This window comes from Pteropus alecto, unplaced genomic scaffold, assembly GCF_000325575.1.
Source record: "Pteropus alecto unplaced genomic scaffold, ASM32557v1 scaffold131, whole genome shotgun sequence".
NCBI classification, from domain to species: domain Eukaryota; kingdom Metazoa; phylum Chordata; class Mammalia; order Chiroptera; family Pteropodidae; genus Pteropus; species Pteropus alecto.
Genome location: NW_006434709.1, coordinates 17,627,739 through 17,647,758, shown reverse-complemented (window position 1 = coordinate 17,647,758; position 20,020 = coordinate 17,627,739).

The following is a 20,020-nucleotide window of genomic DNA, read 5'->3' as shown; positions in this document are numbered from 1 at the left end:
TCTAAAAAGAAATAATATCATAATTTGTTTTTTTCTGAGTAGATATTCTAAAGTAATACAGTTTTCCTCTCCTGCAATCTAGAGTGATTATTCATCAGCTACTACAGCTCGGGAACTTGAGACAGATGATATAGTCACAAGGAAATGTGGTATCGCCATTTTGCAGGTGGACAAGTTTGTGACGTTTCAGTGTTCTGAGAAAGGGAAAGTTGTTCAGACTGTTCCCAGGATTAAAGAGGAAAAGCTAGGGAGAGCAGATTGCGGCCTGGGCCAGGCAGCAGTGAGAAAGGGGTACTGGGAGGATCCCCAAACCTTTCTGTTAGAAAATCACTTTGCCTTAGAAATGAGCTTCTGACTGTTGACAAGATATTCACTTAGGGTAGGGAAGCCCAAACTCTGGGAACTACAGAGTCTTTGCCTCCAAAACCCACTTTGCCCTTTATTCCAAGCATTATATATGTTCTTATGATGAAAACAGAATTTGGTGATTTCTTTAACTATAATTTGTAATCTCCACATTTTGTTTATGTAGTATATGCTTTTTCATTGTTTCCTTCTATAAATTAGTTGTCAAAGCTCATATTAGAGGACAATATTACAATGCCCATTGCGGTAGATATTTCTAGATATGATAGTGAAACCATACCAAGAATAGTGGAGTATTCCTGAAGTCGTGGCCTGGGTCTGGAGTGACAGCTGTAACCTCTGTCAGGGCAGCAGTGGTTTACCACAGTAAGTCATTTATTAAAAGGGAATTCACCACATAATTCAAAGCAAGGAGCTTGGGAGGCAGTTAGGTGCGAAAGACATGGATGGTTCTTTTTTTTTCAGTTGATTATACTTTGAATACTATCGTACTGTTTTTCACTCACGGACACTGCCTGTATAGCTTTAATGCTTATAAATATGATATCAAACATTTATTGAGTACTTTTTATGTGGCAAGTTTTGTACTAAAAGATTAACATGCTTATTTCATTTAATATTTTCAAAATTCTTGCATGCCAGGTACTCAGATGGGGAAAGCTAGAGTTTGAGAGATTAATTAATAAGCCTCAGATCATACAATTAGGAAAGGCACAGAACCAAGACACAAACCATGATCTGTCCAACAACCAAGGCAGGTTTTTCTATGACTATAGATTATACCACTGTGATGAGCTTATAAAAGAGGACAGAAAGAAGAATCCGGCCAGACACTAGACTTCTGGAAGAGGGATGAGACCTAAGTGCAGATCAGGGCATGTAAGACTGGTGAACCAGCTGAACACTCTTAGTGTATATATACAGTAATAAAGCTCCACATTCCTGTAGCCATATTATCAGGTAGTCTGCTTCATTTATTACAGATTCACTGCCAGTTAATCCCTAAGTGACCCTCCTTTCTTCCATTTAGAAACCTGAAATAATTCTAAGTGAAATAAAATGGAGACCTATACAAACCTTCATGTCTTTTCTCTTGAAGTTTGAAACACTGGCATTAAAACATAAATATTCTGCTGGCCTTCACTTGTCTAACATTGATTTTGCTCACCTTGGAGATGGAATTTGAAAGTAGATTAAATAATTTCAGAATCTGTGTTACTGTGGTTACCCAGGACGGAGTGTATGAGATTTCTTCCCTTCATATCTTGATACCGAGAAGTCTGTCTGTCCATGTCTTTTACAGAGGCTCATATGATAGAAGGGATAATGTATAGGAAGAAGTGTTATTTCAGACACATTGGGAGAAATGCAACTCTGGAACTGGCCTCTATCTGCTTCTGAGAGGTTCAGGTATGGATAATTCTAGAGCTCATGTTCAAAAACTAATGAAGACTTGGACGGTTTGAAGCCTGGCAACCATACTGTCTACTTATTTATGACTGTGGCCCCACAGTATATTTTTAGTCTTATCTCTTTTCTATCTATACTCATTTCTAGTTGATCTCAATCAGTCTCAGATGATATTTTTAAATACCGTCTATATACTAATGACTCCTTATTTATATCCTTATCAAGTACTTTTCCCTGAACTTTACACTTGAAACTCAAATGCCTTCTTGACTAGCATTTCCAGGTAAAATATAGGATGCTCAGTTAAATTTGAATTTCAGATAAACAATGAATAATCTTTTAATCTAAGTGAATACAGTATTTGGGACATACTTATATTAAAAATTATTCATTGTTTATCTGAATTTTGAATTTAACTTGACATCTATATTTTACTTGCTAAATCTGGTAACGTTATTCTTCAATACAACACTTCTATTTAGATAACTAAAAAAATCCCCCAAGCTTCCCAAATGGAACTTCCAAATTTCCTCGTCCCAACATTCTTCTCTCACAGTCTTTCTCAAATCAGTGGCAACTTCATTCTTCTTATTCCTCAGGCCCAAACTCTGACTTTTTGCTTTTTTCCATACCTATATCGAATCTGGTTATGAAAGATTTTGATTCTACCTTTATTATCTATCTGAAATATGACTACCGTGACCACATCCATTGCTATTGCCTGCTAGACTACTGAAATAGCGGCCTTGCTTTCACCCATACAGGCCCTTTTCCCCACGGAGTCAGACTGATTCTTTTAAAACATAAGTCAGAGAATGTCAGAAAGCTCTAATTTTGAGTAAGAGCCAAAGTTCTCAAAACTGTCCCCTAAGCCCTGCGCACAGCTGCCCTCCCACCACCACCTCTCCTTCACCCTCAAATACTCCTCCTCTTACTTGCTCTATGCCACTCTGGCCTCATTGCTCCACAAACACGCCAAGCACACCTGACCTCTGAACCTTTGCACCGCCCTCTCCTTTGCCTGGAAGTTTCCTTGACCCACATAGGCATAGCTTGCCCCTCCTACTACATCCTCAGGCTTTCAAATGTTGTCTTAATGCAGAAGCTTTCCTCCTCCTCTACTCTGCAGCACTCACTTATTCCATTTAGATTTTTCAATTTTTCTCCATAGAATTGTTCGCCACCTGATATTTACTTTTTTTTTTTTTTTTTTTGTCTGTTGATCCACATAGAATGTAAGTCCAGTGAAGGCAAGGACCTCTATTATTGTAGCCCCAGAACTTTGGACAGTACCTGGCTCTGTGAAAATCTGGTGAATAAATGAATGAAATCAACCATCATGTTGCAGTAGTTAGATGCATTAAAACTCACAGAAGAAAATATGGATATACATATGTGTTTGTAAGTTGGAACATGGACATTTGTGTATAAAGAGGTGCAGGTGGGCATGTAGGAGTAATTATCTTTCTGTGTATATGAGGGTCTCATAATCTTAGTATGCTTACATGACAGGGATGCCAAAAGCAAACCTTTCCTTCTCTGTTTTCTGTTATTACCAGTAATCTATTTACATCTTTGTCTAATGCTTTGTGTGTCTATAATCAGAATTTATTTTTTTGCTTACATTATTTAGAGGAGTGACTGGGGAGTTTTTTTTTCCTTAATACTTTGGGTAATGTCTCCCTAAGTCATATATTAGCAGTGATAACTGTTTATCTGGGCCCATCCCTCTTTCTCTTGGCATCTGCATGATTTCTTTTAATCACATTCTCATTACCGTCTAATTATGTAAAATCATGTTATATTAAGCATAATTTCTGCTGGTAGCCACAGGGTGGCATTCATGTTCTTTGCTATCACTTTAATGACTGATAGATTACAAGGTCACTTTGAGTACATAAATAGCCTATAGATCCTTTACACTGAAGTTCACATTCCGATTTTTCATATTAACACTTGTAAATTGCAAAATTTATTATACTATCCTGCCTACACCTCATTTTGCTTCCAGAACCTCCAGTCCTTCAGGAATCCAAGAAAACTCTATCAGGTGGCCTTATTTTAATATTTGACTCAGTCAAAGAAAATCGAATGAAACCCAGCAGCTGACACTGTCTTGTTATTCATTTCAACTCAGCCATCATGGAAAGACTTGCCAATAGCCTTCAGCACAGGGCTCCAACTGGATGCTTGCTGGTAAAGACTAAACAGAGTAGCAAGTAGGATCATTTACCCCAAGAGGTTTGTGCCAATCCAGGCGGATTCACCAGACTAGTCCTAGAGGCAGTAAAACCATCTACTTGATATTTAAACATGACTTTGATTATTAGAAGAAAACACACCTCTTACATCCGGGTGCCCCAGAGCCTGAAAGGCCTCCATTCTCTCACTATCCCGTGTGGGATTATTGGAGTAGGGGTTTTGCTGGCCTTCCTGTCTTTACCCTCTTCTCCATTTAGTCTATACTACCTTCCCCTTCTGAAATCATCTTACTAAAATTCTGATTCATTTTTTTCTTACTTAGAAGAGTGGGACCTCATAAAAACTCAACTTATTTTTACCTCCCGTCGACCTTTTAAAATTCATTCACTGAAAATTTCTTTATTCCCCTCTGAACAAACACCTCATGAATTTTCTAGTGACTCATACGTAATAGAAAGCCCTATGATTTTCTTAAGCCGCAAATATAAACTCAATATAGAAAGTAGGATGTCCATTCCAATATATTAAGCAAGACTTTAATCTTCATTTAATGGAAAGGCTTCTCCCTTTCACCTGCAGTGGAGGCTTCCTGCCTTCAAGGAGCAGAATACAATCAGATCCATCCCTTTCTGCTTACTCACTTGTTTTACTTCCTAGATGCTATTATTGACCTTTTCAGGATTATAATGCATGTAAAGAAGAGGGATAGTAGAACAAAATATTTTTATTTGACTAGTATTATTCGAAAACAGCTTTGACTTCCTGATGCTTGAAAGTTGTATAAAGTGAACTCTTATGTCATTTGTGGGTTCTTCAGAGGCTTCCTGGCTGGGCCCCCAAATAGTAGCTCCTTTCATTTGGGAACTACCTCCTCTCTGACTTGCTGTTCCTTATGTCTCTCAGCTTCTGGTTTCCTGGTGGTCCACTCCATGTATACCCTCTATTGGAATTTCATTGCCCCTAGAAGCAACCCTATTGATGCGGGATCACTTTAAACATGATCCTAAGCTCATATTTTTACCATAAGTTCCTTATCTGGTCCCCAGCATTCATGTAACTTTAACTATCACTGAGAATAGCTACTTCCCAATTAAAGCATTTTACTCTGTTATTTTGAGCTGGCCTCTCATCTTTAGATTTTTTTTTCAGATGGAATCAACGTTATCTTGCGTGTTCTCCAACTACAGAGAATGTTGCTCAAACTCTCAGACTAGTCTTACAAATCCTTTCTCTGGACTTGAGAAAATTCATGTTCCTGTTGCATTTTTCTCAGCACATTTCTCTTACCCATTTTCCTTATGGGCCAGTTGTCTAACTGGTTCTCTGCTTTGAAAAATTCACCTCTGTCATTTTACTTTTATATGTAGTGTCTATTGTTTGGAGCTTCAAATTTAAATCCCATTACATATATTTGAAAAATATCATCTAGATTTCAACTTTGGGAACTTGTAGACTAGGTAGGTTCAGACTAACCATTCTACTGACAAAAAAAATAGATCAATTTTTACTTTTTAATGTACTGAAAAGCCTTAGAGAACTAATAAGTTGATGAGAAATTATTACAACAGCATCTTGGAGATCTCAGTATTTGTAGTCTACTTTTGCCCAAAAAGTATTTGCTGATCAGAAAAGACATCTAGGAAGAGGAATAGCCCTTTTGACAGCTTAGAAGAGCCAGCTGAAAAGATATGAAGTATAGGACCTTTCCTGAAAAACTCTTGAAGAGCTACACCCTAGGTGAAAGGACAGCTATTGCACTGACTTCAGTGTTTTGAGTCCCGAGTGACTCAGGAATTTTCAGACCCAATAATTGTATTAAGGTGATTCCTAATTATAGTTCCCACAGGCACCTATATGAAACAAAGTGAAGTCCCTATCAAGGAAATTAACGTCATTCTAAGCTCCAATTAATTTCATAAATATTTTAAAATATTCAATGTCTGGTACAGAATCAAAGAACCAGGCATATGCAGATAAGAAAATGCAAATGAGAAATAGTAGGAACATTGAAAATAGAAAATAAGCCCATGAGTGCTCCAGATACTCATTATCTTCAAAGAGACAAAAGACAAGATACAAAATGTTGGCAGAAAACTTGACACTCTCAAAAGTGGCACAACAGATTTGAAAAGAAACAAATATAAATTCTGAGACTGAAAATGTAGTAAAGAAGATTATAAACTCAGTGGATTTGTTACACAGCACATTAGGCATAGGTGAAGAGAAAATTAGTGGATTGAAATGTAGGTTGGAAGAAAATGTCTATAACAAAGAATGGAGAGATAAAAGAATGGAAACTATAGGGTAATGGGCAGGAGAGAGATGGTACAAAATCTAATGTACACTTACAATGAAGAGATGAAAATGGGGTAATCACATATTTGAAGTGCTGATGGCCAAGAATTTTCCAAAACTGGTGCAAGAGCCCAATCCATACATTTTTTAAGCCCAACAAAACCATAGCAAAATAAATATTTAAAAAATCTCTACCTAGACAAATCACAGAGAAATCACAGAAAACAAAAAGAGAGGTCATCTTAAAAATAAATAGAAGGAGGGAAAAGAGAGTACCTTCAAAGGAGCAATATGGAGACTCAAAGTGGTTTTCTCAAAAGTGTTATAGCTTTTGAAAGGTAGAGGAAGGCAGTGAAATAATATTTTTAGTGTGCCGAAAGGAAATAATTAGCAATGTAGAATTTTAGCCCAGTGGAATATCTTTCAAAAATAAAGGTGACCATGACAACTACATGTAACATTTGATCCTAGATTGATTCTGCATCAGAAAAGAATCTGGAGAATATTATTGACACCATGAGAAATATTTGAATATGTACATTAGGTAGTTGCCAATCAAAGTATGGTCCATGGACCAGTCATATCAGCCTCACTTGTGAGCTTATTAAAAATCCAAAATCATAAGCACCATCCCTGACTTACTTGATTAGATTCACATTTTAACACGATACTGAAAGATTTATATGCAGACTACAGTTTGAGGAGCATTATATTAGTTAGCTGTATTTTATTTATGTTAAATTTTCTGAATTCGATAATATGCAAGAAAATGTTATAGTTCAGAAAACTTTGTTCTCTTGAGATGCGTACTGAAGTATTTAGTATGTTTGCAATTTAATCTGAAATGCTTCCTTAAAATGATGAATGATAATAAATAAACATATATAGTGATGATAATAAATATACACATATATTATTACTGTGAGGGAGGGTACAAATTATGTTGTAAAATAGTTATAGTTAGCGAATCTAGGTAAAGAGACAGGTGTTTATTGTACTAATTTTGAAATTTGGAATAATCAGTTTGGAAAACATTTTTATTAGGGTTGAAATTGCACATAATCTATATCCCAACAATTCCACTATTAGATATGTATCCAAGAAAAATGTGTGTACATGTCCACTAAGGGACACATACAACAACATTCAGAGTAGTATTGTTTGCAGTGATCCCAGACTAGAAACATTCAAATTTCTATCAACAATAGAGTGGATAATTTATGACATAAACACAGAATAGAATACTAAGTAGCAATGGAAATAAATTAGCTACAGCTACAGACAATATTCATAATTCTCACAAACACAATATTGAATGAAAGAAGCCAGGACTACAAGAGTGCATATTGTATAATTCTATTTTAGTTGACAGTTGCATGATTAAGTGGTATAAATATAAAGTTAGTGATTTATCATTGTACAGGTCAAGACTGTGGTTACCTATAAGACAGAGAGAGATAGATGAGTCAAATCATAGCTCTGCCATTTACCAGCTATGCCATTTTGGGCAAGTTCCTTAATCTCTGTGTGTCCTAGTTTCCTCCTTTCTAAAATGGAAGGAATGAAACTAACCTGCTGGAGTGGAAGTGAGAGAGAGAGCTCAAAAAAGGGAGAAGGTGCTGAGGATGTAGAAGCTAGAGATGCCCAAGATGAAAATTCCAGACCTTGTGAGTTTTCCTGCAGGTCTGCCCTGCTTCCCCTTGACCAGCCTTGTCTACCTTCCCTGAAGAGATGAATATGCATGTTGGAGGGGAAATTAGTCCTGTTTCTATCTTTGAAAACATAACTTCATTGACTATGCATTATGTGCGATTCTAGAAATGAAACTGGTTTTATTTTTGACAAAATCTTTTTTGTCCTTTGCAGTCTCTCTCTTTCTGTATTTTTTAAAATGTACTGTCCATTTTGCCAATTTGTTCCCATAGAAACAACTGAAAATTTACAGCTTGTTTAAGTGGGTCTGAGGAGAGGCACAGGTGGTTGTGGGTATGAAATGAATTTATACTGCAAAGCACTTAGAGCAGTGTCCGGCATGTGAAAAAAATGGTCAATAAATTTCATCTATTTTTACTATAATTATATATATTTTTCCACTAGAATGAGAAGAATACATCTTATATTTATTTTTTGTATCCTTCCACTCTTTCACCACCCACCCAACTTCCCTTGCATAACATGAAGGAGTTCAATAAAGACATATTGGAAGAGATAAATGAATGAATTTTCCTCCCCTCTTCCCAGCTGGTTTTATATAGCAAGGCTCTTTTCTTGGTATCTCCTTTGGGCTTAGCATGCATTTAGACACCGATGGCATAGTGCTATTTGTATGACTTTTTAAAGTATTGGCCTCTAAAGGTTTCAAAAATTGCAGGAATATCAGGAGAGATGGTGCATTAAATCCTTAACATGATAGTATGATTGCTAAAAGAATCAAAGGTTCTTAGCATAAAACTTCCAGCTAAAAGATTTGAGTTTCCTTCTTTGTTAGAGTAACTCTTCTCAACACCCTGACAGGCGGTCAGTCATTTAAGCTTTATTTAAAAGTAGGTTACCAGGGAACTTTTCTCTGGGGTGAATGCAAACACTAGATATCAGAATGGGAGTAAGAGAGAACCAAAAAGAGGGAAAAGAGCAGAGAAGAGAGAAAGAGGGGACACCCAAGACAAAAAGGCCAGATCTTGTGGGTTTGCCTTTAGGTCTTGGCTAACCTTACTCAAAATCCTTGAAAGAAGAGCTATGTACATGCTGGAGAAAATATCGGTCCTGATTTCCGTCTTTTGTAATCAAAGTGTAATAATGACAGTGACATGTGTGATTTAAAATAGAAAATTGGTTTTGTTTTTTGACAAGGTCCTTTTTGTACTTTGTGTTCTCTCTCCATATCTCTTTTTCAAGTGAACTGTCCACTTTGCCTATTTGTTTCCATGGACACCATTGACTATTTACAGGTTATTTAAGTGCATTTGAGAAGGGCAGTAGTAATAAATAAAGCCATGGCATGGGCTATAAATAGTAAAAGTACTCTGACTGCCCATCTTCCACCTGTCTACTTACCACTTAGCAATCAAATTTACAATAATTATTTAAAGTACATTGGACTTTTTCTCCCTTGATGTGAATGGTCAGAGGGAGGTGAAGGCTTGTCAATCCCTAGCTCTTTGGATATTATAATGGAAGTTGTGGCCAATCTAAATAGAAGGGGGCATTCTCAAAGGAACCTATGGATCATTAGTTGGTGTCTGGGCCACACATAGCTGTTAGCACCTACACTTCTCAGGGCAGCTAGGGCAACTGTGGTTCCTAAAACAATTGTAAACAGCAGGGAATAAGGAGCTAGGGATTTTGTCCTTTTCACTATAGTGAAGGGGGTGGATGGAGCAGGGAAGAGGTGTTTGCTGAGAGCTACAGCAGACAGATGCCAAAAGCAGGAGGCAGTCTCTGCATTGCAGGGGGCCATCTCCATAGCATCTACAACAGCGGAGGCAAAGCAGGGAGATCAGGAGAGCTGGGTTCTGAAGGACTGGCTGGCTCAAAAGAAGAGAGTTTCCTCCACTCAGACAAGTATACCTCCTACCCCGTTCCCACCCTCTGCCCCTTAGTACCATGATGCTTAAATTAAGGGAGAATATAAGGAAGGCTGAGACTCATAAGAAATAAAAGAGGGAAAGGAATAAGGGTGGGGGAGAATGAAGGAAATCTTGAATGTCAAAATGAAGTTTATTTATCCAATTCCATAAGTCTTATCTGTTAAGAATAAAGAGTTAAAACTGAAACAATGGTAGGTGGAAAGTCATACTTTGGACAAGGCCAAACAGCCCTAGAGAGTGTGACCACTCTTGTTACTATGGGTTAGTGCTGGATTAGTATCAATTTATCAACCTAGGATAGGCTGTTAGATTTGACCAAAATGTCCCCTGGTCAAATGCTTTGAAAAATAAAGAAGTTGAAGGAAATGGTTCACATTTCTGGTGTGGAAATGAGCCAACCTGGTTAGCTTTAGCAATTAACCCTGTTCTCAAGTCTTGACTCAAATAATGTTATAAGGCTTGGTTGGGATTTTACCTATTAATATCAAGAGGTGGCAAAATTGGAGAGCTAAAAAGAGGCTGATTATCATGCTGGAGCACTTAGAGTTCTTCTCACCAGATAGATATTCTAACTGGTTCAGTGTGAAAGAGGGGTGGAATCAAGAGAAATCTTGTCTGGCTCATCTTTATATACATACGGATTGAATCTCTAGGAAGTATGGAAATGAGACTCTTACAGTTTAGAGCACTGAACTACATATGATTTGATGGTGTATTTTATAAGACACTAAAATACTTGTCCTATTTATCAATTCTAGTAGCTTGAAATTGCACTAAATTTTGATTGTGTGAGATAAGAGGCTCTGAGTAAGTATATTAACAGAATAATCAAAAAGATAACTTAGGACCTTGGTATACATCAGTGATCAAACTAGTTAGAAATAAAGATCTAATGGGGGCCTAAACCTCACTAAGGAGCAAGAGAAACCACTTAAGAAGGGCTGGTAAAGGTGGGCCACCCCTTTAAGAAACCCAGGGAATGAGCCAAGTAGACCAAGTGGATAAAATATCCAGTGAATGATGTACAACTCAAGATGCTGAGAAACTTGTCTATTGACAATTTCACCAGCAAGACAGAAGACATGCAAACAAGTGAATAGGCAAATAAATATTGCATACAGTAATAATGCATCAACTATAAATGTGGTGAGTTGATGTTTTCTGCCCTCAGGGAAGTACAGTTAAAATTGGAATAACGATTTGGGTGAGAAGGGAATCAGAACTCAGGGAAACTGAGTTCAGAATTTTAAATAGCCTTGGAGACGGGGTCATCATAATAAAATATCATACACCACCAAGGAGAATTTTATTTTCCTGTGTCAGTCCCATGAGGTTTGCATGTGAAGAGGTTAAGATTCTTTCCTGCCTCTTTGTTTCTAGCAGCGGGATTCCTTGGGCTATGATGTCCATTTATGTTACAGTATTTAGCCATAGGCAATCTGGTCTAGTTGCTTTTTTTCTTCGTTTGGATGCTCCACTGAAGTAATAATAAGATCAGCACCATAAAAACAAACATCTTGACCTCTGTCTTTGCTGAAACTTATTCTCTAACATTAGGGAAGTGTAAATTATGAAGCTGAATCCTGTGGTATAGGGAGAAAAAAAAAACCCTAAGTGAACCTCAGAAAGTTATATCTTTGCTAGTGATTTATGTTTTCTGTTTTGTAAGCTGTGATAGAAATATGGTCTTAGATATGAGGATAAAGTGTAATATCCTAGTTTTCGAAATATATATCCCCAGTGCAAACTTTCTTTACTCTGAGCTGCTATATTTTCAGTTAACTGTTTTCTTTCTTTTATTTTTGAAAAATCTTTGTTTCTTATTATTATATAATACTCACAGGTCAAAAATGATCCTAGGAAGTAGCTGCCCTCCGTCCATTTTAGTAAAAGGAACAAGTAAAGGAAGTGATTCCCATTGGCCTGTGTTTTTATCTATTGCGGGTTAATCTAGAACTTGTGGAGATGGGGAACTGGGGCCCTTGGGGTCATGTTCACACTATACATACTCTGCTGTAGTTCTTCAACCAAGTGCTCAGGACACATCTCTGCTCAAAAATATTTCCCTGGTTCCTGAGTCTAGATTTCTTAGCATGGCATTCAAAGCCCTTCAAAATATGGCCCCGACTATGCTAAGCCTTACTCTTCCTTTCTACTGACCACTTATCCCTAGAACCACAACCAGCCCACCATACCTTTAATTCTTCTTGCCTTTGAATATTCTGCCTTCTCTTCTTAGAATTCCATTTTTTTTTTTGCTTTCTCGATCATATCCCCTCTCCAAGTCTTCTTCCTGACCTACTCATCCTCAAAGATCCAGCTTAAATGTTACCTCTGTGAAGTCCCCCTGAACAACTCCCCAGATACCGATGTAATAAACCATCCCTTTACTTGTCCCTTCTCTAATAAACTGGCTTACTCAAGGTTGAGGATGGTTTCTCATTAACCCGTCTATTCCCCAATGCCCAGTAGAATGTTTAACACATACTAAGCACCCACTATGAAAAAAAATGAGGAAATAATGGATAGATACCAATGAAATACAAATTATTGGTAAAAAGGAACAACTACTTTAAACTTACATATTGTCTTTTTGAATATGTGATTTGTATTATTATTTACACACTTATATTATCCACATTTATTTTTTTTTATTAGAAAATAAGCAAAAAGTTAAACTCAAAAGAAATCACAAAGTTTATTCTTTTTCATTAGTCTGTAGAAGAACTTCAGATTTACATGATATGGATAATTATTTTGATTATCTATTTATCCATTACAAGTTGCCCTGAAACCTAGAGGCTTAAAATAAAAATTAATTATTTTATTCAAAATTTTGTGGGTCAGGAGTTCAGGAAGAATTTGACTAAATGGTTGGTCCCTATAGTTGGAGGTTCTCCTCCAATATAGTTGGCTTATACATGGGCTCTTTGGTGCTCCTTGACTTCTCTCTCTCTTCTCTTTATGTGACATCACATCCTCCAGGGCCTCTTCAGCTAGTTTGGATTTCTTACATGATGATCTCTGAGTCGCTACACTTCTTACCTAATGGCTGTCTCTCAGAGGCAGGACAGATGCCTCCAGACCAGTTAAAAATTGTCCCTGGAACTGGCACTGGTGACTTATTCCATACTTCATTGGTCAAAGCAGACAGAATTTAAGTAGATTTGATGGGGTGGAGAAATAGACACCACTTCTTAATGGGATGTGACAAGATTACATTAAAGAAAAGCATGTGAGATAGAGCATGTTTATATATCTTTGGGAAATATAACCTATTAGGTAATTAATATATGTTAACAAATCAGTGCCCAAGGGACTTTGTCACAAAAATCAATTAACCATCTTGAAATACTCAATGCCTTTCACTGTCATAAGGTTTAATCCAATGTAAGCTGCTTTGTGTATTCTCTCTGCCATAGAGATGGAATCTCTGAAGAAGAGAAGCACAACCAAGCCCACTGTCTATCACCTAGATCTTTTGATCACATTTATCTTATCCAACATACTATAGAATCACAAGTGAGAGTAAGTTCCACTTCATATTATGAGTACTTACCCCTGTAGAACTCACTTCCTCTAAAGGTAGCTTTAAGTCAATTCACAGGTGATCTTTTGAGGCTGACAGCATACAGAGCAAGGTTTTTCAAGCTGTAAGTTAGTGGTTCAATTAGTGGAACATGAAATCAGGTTAGTGGGTTGGGGCCAGTAGTTAAAAATAAAATGGTAAGCAAATAAAATGCAAAATATCAATTACACACAACATAACAGATACATACATATACATAAGTATATATAGGGTTTGTGTGTGTGTGTATGTGTGTGTGTGTGTATGTGTGTGTGTGTGTATGTATGTACTGGATTGCACTGCAAACTCTATTTCTAACTGTGAGCCATAGTCAAAAATGATTTTAGAGCCCTTAAAATAGAGTATCTGTGTCCTATTCTGAACCCTTTCTTGGTTCCAATTTCAAAGGCCAAACACGAGACTAGAGAGACCATGGGTTTGATCCAGCATGACGTTTCTGATGTTCTTATGAAAAATATTTTGTTTGCGGCTCAGAATGACAAATAGCTCAGAGTCCAATAGAAACATCATTTTCTAAGAGAAGAAATTGCTTTACAGACAGTGTACAGCAGAATAAAATATCTCACCTCCACAGCTTATGCCCTCTGTCACCTATAAAGAGTTTTTTATGTGATTTTTTTTTTCTTTTCCTCTTTCAGACTTACATTTGGTTGACTAGATTTCCCAAGAGCTTAATTCTTCACCTATCCAATGTTGCTGATCCTTGACAGACTACAAGAGATTGTCTAGGTTAGATCCTGAAGTCTTGAGAAATGCCTAGTCATGTGGTGACGGCCACATCTGATTACATTGGGAAACTGCCCCAGCCTCAGCACAGGTGTGAGAGGTACGGCATAGAGATGTTTGTTCAGACACTGATCTTTCACATGCCACACAATCTCCTTCTGACAAAATATGTCATCCTTCTTGTTTTATCCACACCTGTAAAAACACAACAGCTTATCCTAGTGTCTATTTTTGACTTTCCAAATCAAGCCACTTTAAGATAATAGTTTGTTATGAACAGTGAATATAGTTTACAAGTGCTTTTCAAATCCACTCTTTCACTTAATATTCAGAGCAAACTGATGTGCTAGTTATCATAAATCTTTTCATTTTAAAGTTGGAGAAGTTGAGACTGAGAGAGACTAAATTGCTTGTTCAACATATATTAAACACCACTCCCAAGACTTGACTTTGACTCCAAATCCTACACCGTACTGCCCTTGGCCAGAGAAAGATGGGCCTAAAACTAGCTCTCTGTACTTGCGCAATTTTCTTGATTTTATTTTAAGTTTCTTTTTGTGTGTGTGTGTATGTGTGTGTGTGTGTATGTGTGTGTGTGTGTATGTATGTACTGGATTGCACTGCAAACTCTATTTCTAACTGTGAGCCATAGTCAAAAATGATTTTAGAGCCCTTAAAATAGAGTATCTGTGTCCTATTCTGAACCCTTTCTTGGTTCCAATTTCAAAGGCCAAACACGAGACTAGAGAGACCATGGGTTTGATCCAGCATGACGTTTCTGATGTTCTTATGAAAAATATTTTGTTTGCGGCTCAGAATGACAAATAGCTCAGAGTCCAATAGAAACATCATTTTCTAAGAGAAGAAATTGCTTTACAGACAGTGTACAGCAGAATAAAATATCTCACCTCCACAGCTTATGCCCTCTGTCACCTATAAAGAGTTTTTTATGTGATTTTTTTTTTCTTTTCCTCTTTCAGACTTACATTTGGTTGACTAGATTTCCCAAGAGCTTAATTCTTCACCTATCCAATGTTGCTGATCCTTGACAGACTACAAGAGATTGTCTAGGTTAGATCCTGAAGTCTTGAGAAATGCCTAGTCATGTGGTGACGGCCACATCTGATTACATTGGGAAACTGCCCCAGCCTCAGCACAGGTGTGAGAGGTACGGCATAGAGATGTTTGTTCAGACACTGATCTTTCACATGCCACACAATCTCCTTCTGACAAAATATGTCATCCTTCTTGTTTTATCCACACCTGTAAAAACACAACAGCTTATCCTAGTGTCTATTTTTGACTTTCCAAATCAAGCCACTTTAAGATAATAGTTTGTTATGAACAGTGAATATAGTTTACAAGTGCTTTTCAAATACCCTCTTTCACTTAATATTCAGAGCAAACTGATGTGCTAGTTATCATAAATCTTTTCATTTTAAAGTTGGAGAAGTTGAGACTGAGAGAGACTAAATTGCTTGTTCAACATATATTAAACACCACTCCCAAGACTTGACTTTGACTCCAAATCCTACACCGTACTGCCCTTGGCCAGAGAAAGATGGGCCTAAAACTAGCTCTCTGTACTTGCGCAATTTTCTTGATTTTATTTTAAGTTTCTTTCCTAAGGATGCCTTCAGGGCATCTATCCATTTACTAGTCCAGCTCTCAAAATCAGGAGATAGTTCAAATTTTGCCCTACTTCTAAAAGTTAATGTCACTGCAAAAATTTAAAAGTGATATAAGGGAAAGTATCCAATGATGACCAAGGAGAGGTATTTAATTTTAACATAGGCACCGCATCTGGCTTGGCTTGTCAGATTTCTGTACCTCTGCTTGGCTCTTGATTTGGGCATGTGGCTGTTGAGCCCCCCAAAGAGTAATCATATAACACCTCTATGTTGTTCTTAGAGATGTACATTTTTTAAAATTTATTTTTTAATTATAGTTGACATACAATATTATGCTAGTTTCAGGTGTACAACATAGTGATTAGACATTAATATACCTTACGGAGTTATCATCCCTATAAATCTAGTACCCATTTGACACCATACATAGTTAATATAATATTATTGACTATATTCCTTATGCTGTACTTTACATCCCTGTTATAAAAAGCACAGTTAATTTTTATAATTGTTTACTTTTACTTTTAATTCCTTTCACCTTTTTCACCCATTCCCCCAACTCCCTTCTCATCTGGTGACCACTGACTTGTTCTCTGTATCTATGAGTTTGTTTTTGTTTTGTTTGTTTATTTTGTTTTTTTTTTGTTTTTTGTTTTTTTTACATTCTACCTATAAGTGAAATCATATGGTATTTGTCTTTCTCTGTTTGACTTATCTCACTTAGCATAATGCCCTCTAAGTTTATCTATGTTGTTGCAAATGGAAATACTTCATCTTTTTTATGGCTGAGTAATATTTTGCTGTATATATGTATCACATCTTCTTTACCCATTCCTGATGTCTATTGATAGGCATTTAGGTTGCTTGACTATTGTAAATAATGCTGTAGTAAACATGGAGGTGCATATATCTTTTCCAATTAGTTTTTGGATTTCTTTGAATAAATATCCACAAGTGGAATTGCTGATTCATATGGTAGTTCTAGTTTTAACTTTTTAAGGAAACTCCCTGGTGTTTTCCATAGTGGCTACACCAATTTATAATCCTACCAACAGTGCATGAGAGTTTCCTTTTCTCTATATCTTCGCCAATATTTGTTGTTTGTTGATTTCTTAATGAGAGCCATTCCAACAGGTGGGAAGTGATATCTCATTGTGAGAGACATACATTCTTTAAGTGTATGTAATATGCAAAAAAAAGGTAGAGACTTTGATTAGACATTTTTTGTGTAGATTTTCTAGGTACCTTAGGAATTTGTCAATTTAGTATAACCATTGTAAGCTAACAAATAAGGGTTCTTCTACCAGTTCTGTGCTATGGGGTGAATTCTGTCTCGTTAACTAAATAACTTAAGCATATTTAGAACATAACAAGTGATATTATTATATACTGCATTCCAGTACTAAACTTCCCTTTCATAGCAGAATATTGGTGAAACTCTTATCTCTATGTGACCCAAGGAAATGTCTGTGTTCTCATCTTTTATAGACTTCTTTCATGTTCTCCTTTTTTGGGGGAGTTAATTAGCTTTACTCATAAATTGTGGGTAAAAATAGGAAGGCTGATACCCTAATTGCAGATATAATTCACGTGTCCAAGGCCTGAATACTGTGAGTCTATAAAATAAAGACACATTTATATCGATATCCAAATTACCATGGAGAGCTCCCATCCCACCTTAAGTTCAAGAAGTCTAGTCTTTTTGCCACATTGCTGTTCTCCAGAGCCTACTCATACTTTCTCCACAAGTCAGCCTGAGCTTCTCTTCCTGTCTTAGCCAGTCTCTGGCTCCTGACTGCCTCTCTGAGCTTCTGCTTGACACTGCCGGCCTTCTTGAATCTGACTTCCTTTAGGTTTTCCTGCTCCTTTAGTACCACAATCTCTAGGCTAATGGACATTGCTAGTACCTTTGTTTCAGGCTCCAGAGGGGACTTGGCTTTCTCCTGAGTTACTTCTTCTGAAATATAACTGGGTCCAACAAATATTGCAAAAGGAGGCGCTTCCTAAAGACCATACACCCAAATCAAATTTCAGAATTTTTCAGTGGACGTTTCCTGCCTAGCTCCTTGATGTTGACCACATGACAGGAACAAGCTTACACAATCCCCATTTTCCACCAATTACTAAAGATCTCCAGAGTTCTCTGTATTTTAGAATCCAGACCCAGCAGAAATCCCCTGATCCAGAACAAAAGCTGTCGCTCCTAAGAAAAATGGTTAATGCTTACATCTGTGTAATCAGATAGGCTTTGCAAAGCATTCTCTCCTAGACAAGAGATTCCTTGCCCTAAGGCAAACCCCAGAAACACAAATGACTTATGTTTTTAAAACAGAGGTTTTTCCTCCTCCGAAAAAATGGTTAAGGCTTGGTCTTTGCTGGATACCCTATTATGCAGAGAATTCTACATCTTGCCATTTACAATTACCCAGTTCAAAACCTTCACAACTCTTTAGGTAGTTGTTTATATGTTTGTGACTCTTGCACCTTGACTGTTTAGAAGTTGTGAGGACCAGTTTTCCTAAAATTTGGGAAATGGAGAAACAATATGTGTTCCCGTAAACCCATTAGCACTGATCTTCTGCTATTTATATTTTCGAAACCTCATAAGTTTCCATTTGGTTTTATTTTTTACTCACTTTCTATCTCATGCTCACAGCCTCCCCATCCCACATGTTAAATAAGGTGTACAGCACGTTGGCCTCCTTTAGCCAAAGGCACATCATTCCTATTCTTTTGCTCATACCACCCCTAATACCCCCAATTCTGGTGCCTGAAGATGAATTCGTGAAGTGGTTTTCCAGCGCCCCCATCTGGCCCAAGTTCTGCCCTAGGCCTGGAAGTTCATCAGCAAGCCAGTGATCTAGCTCAGAGCTATTTATATATATTGATCAAGTTACACAAATAAAAACAGAATTGCGAATTCATTTCTATCAACTTGCTCCCTGCTCAGGACGAATTCATTTCTATCGACTTGCTCCTTGCTCAGGACATACCAATTGGAACGGGTTCAAACTGTCTTCCCTAACATTTATTGTGAAGGACAGCTGTCTCTGTAATTTCCGAGATCCTCTCTCACCAGCTGAGTTGGAATCCTGGGCCAGACTCTCATGTGTACTTACACTAGCTAGTGTCAATTTGCTGACAGCTGACATTTTCCACTGCCAATCATACATAGAAGTATTCCCTATTTAGTTAAGAGGTGGTAGGTCTTGCAAGAGGATGATGAATAAGAACGGATGAGTATAGAAAAAATTGTGATTATAAAACCATAAATAAAAACATGAATTAGAAATGATGGAAAACCTAAGAGCCAGGCTATTTGGATTATATTATTATATTTTCAATATGTATAATTCATTCATGTCTCTCTCTCTCTCTCTCTCTCTCTCTCTCTCTCTCTCTCTCTCTCTCTCTCACACACACACACACACACACACACACACACACACAGAGCTAAACAAATAAGTCCTGTTATCACGTAAGGCTACTAAACCCACTTTTCTAGTGTACAGAACAAACTCAATATTATTGTAATATTCTTTCTTACTTACCTGGTAACCACAATGATTTGCATTAGACTGTAGCTTTCTGTGAGACTTACTAATATGAATGTGGATTTGACTAGGTACATTAGAATTTATAAATGTTTAGTCAGTTTTTTTCTCCCTCTCTCTCTCCTTTCTTCTTTATTTTAAAAGTCATCGAATACCTATTACACATACAATACTATCCAAGTTTTGTGAAGGATTCCAAAAGCATAGATGAAAATGTCTTTTTTTTTCAAGGATGGTCTAGCCTGGAAAAATAAAACAAATTCCCAGGGCATGTTAATTGTTAAATAATAGTAATAATATACAATTTATGTCACAAGTTAGGGTTAGAACCATTAAATGCTGAAAGGGCAATATAGAGTAGATGGGTTCAGAGGGAGGAAAAAGTGTGAGCACAGGAAATGTTTCACAGAGTACTGTAATAGAGCTTTTATAAAAATGTGGGCTTGGAATAAATGGAAATAAGATAAAGGAATACGTTGCGGAGTATCTGCAAAACTTCTTTTCATTGGGGGAAGATCTGGTGAACTGCTCAGAGCAGAGACTATGCTTTGACCACTGAAGGTCCAGCCAAGAGCCTGGAACCTAGGAGCATGTGGTACATGCTGAATAGATTCTGAATGCAAGAGTGAGACTCTAAACAAAGCCAAAAGGCCATCCCCA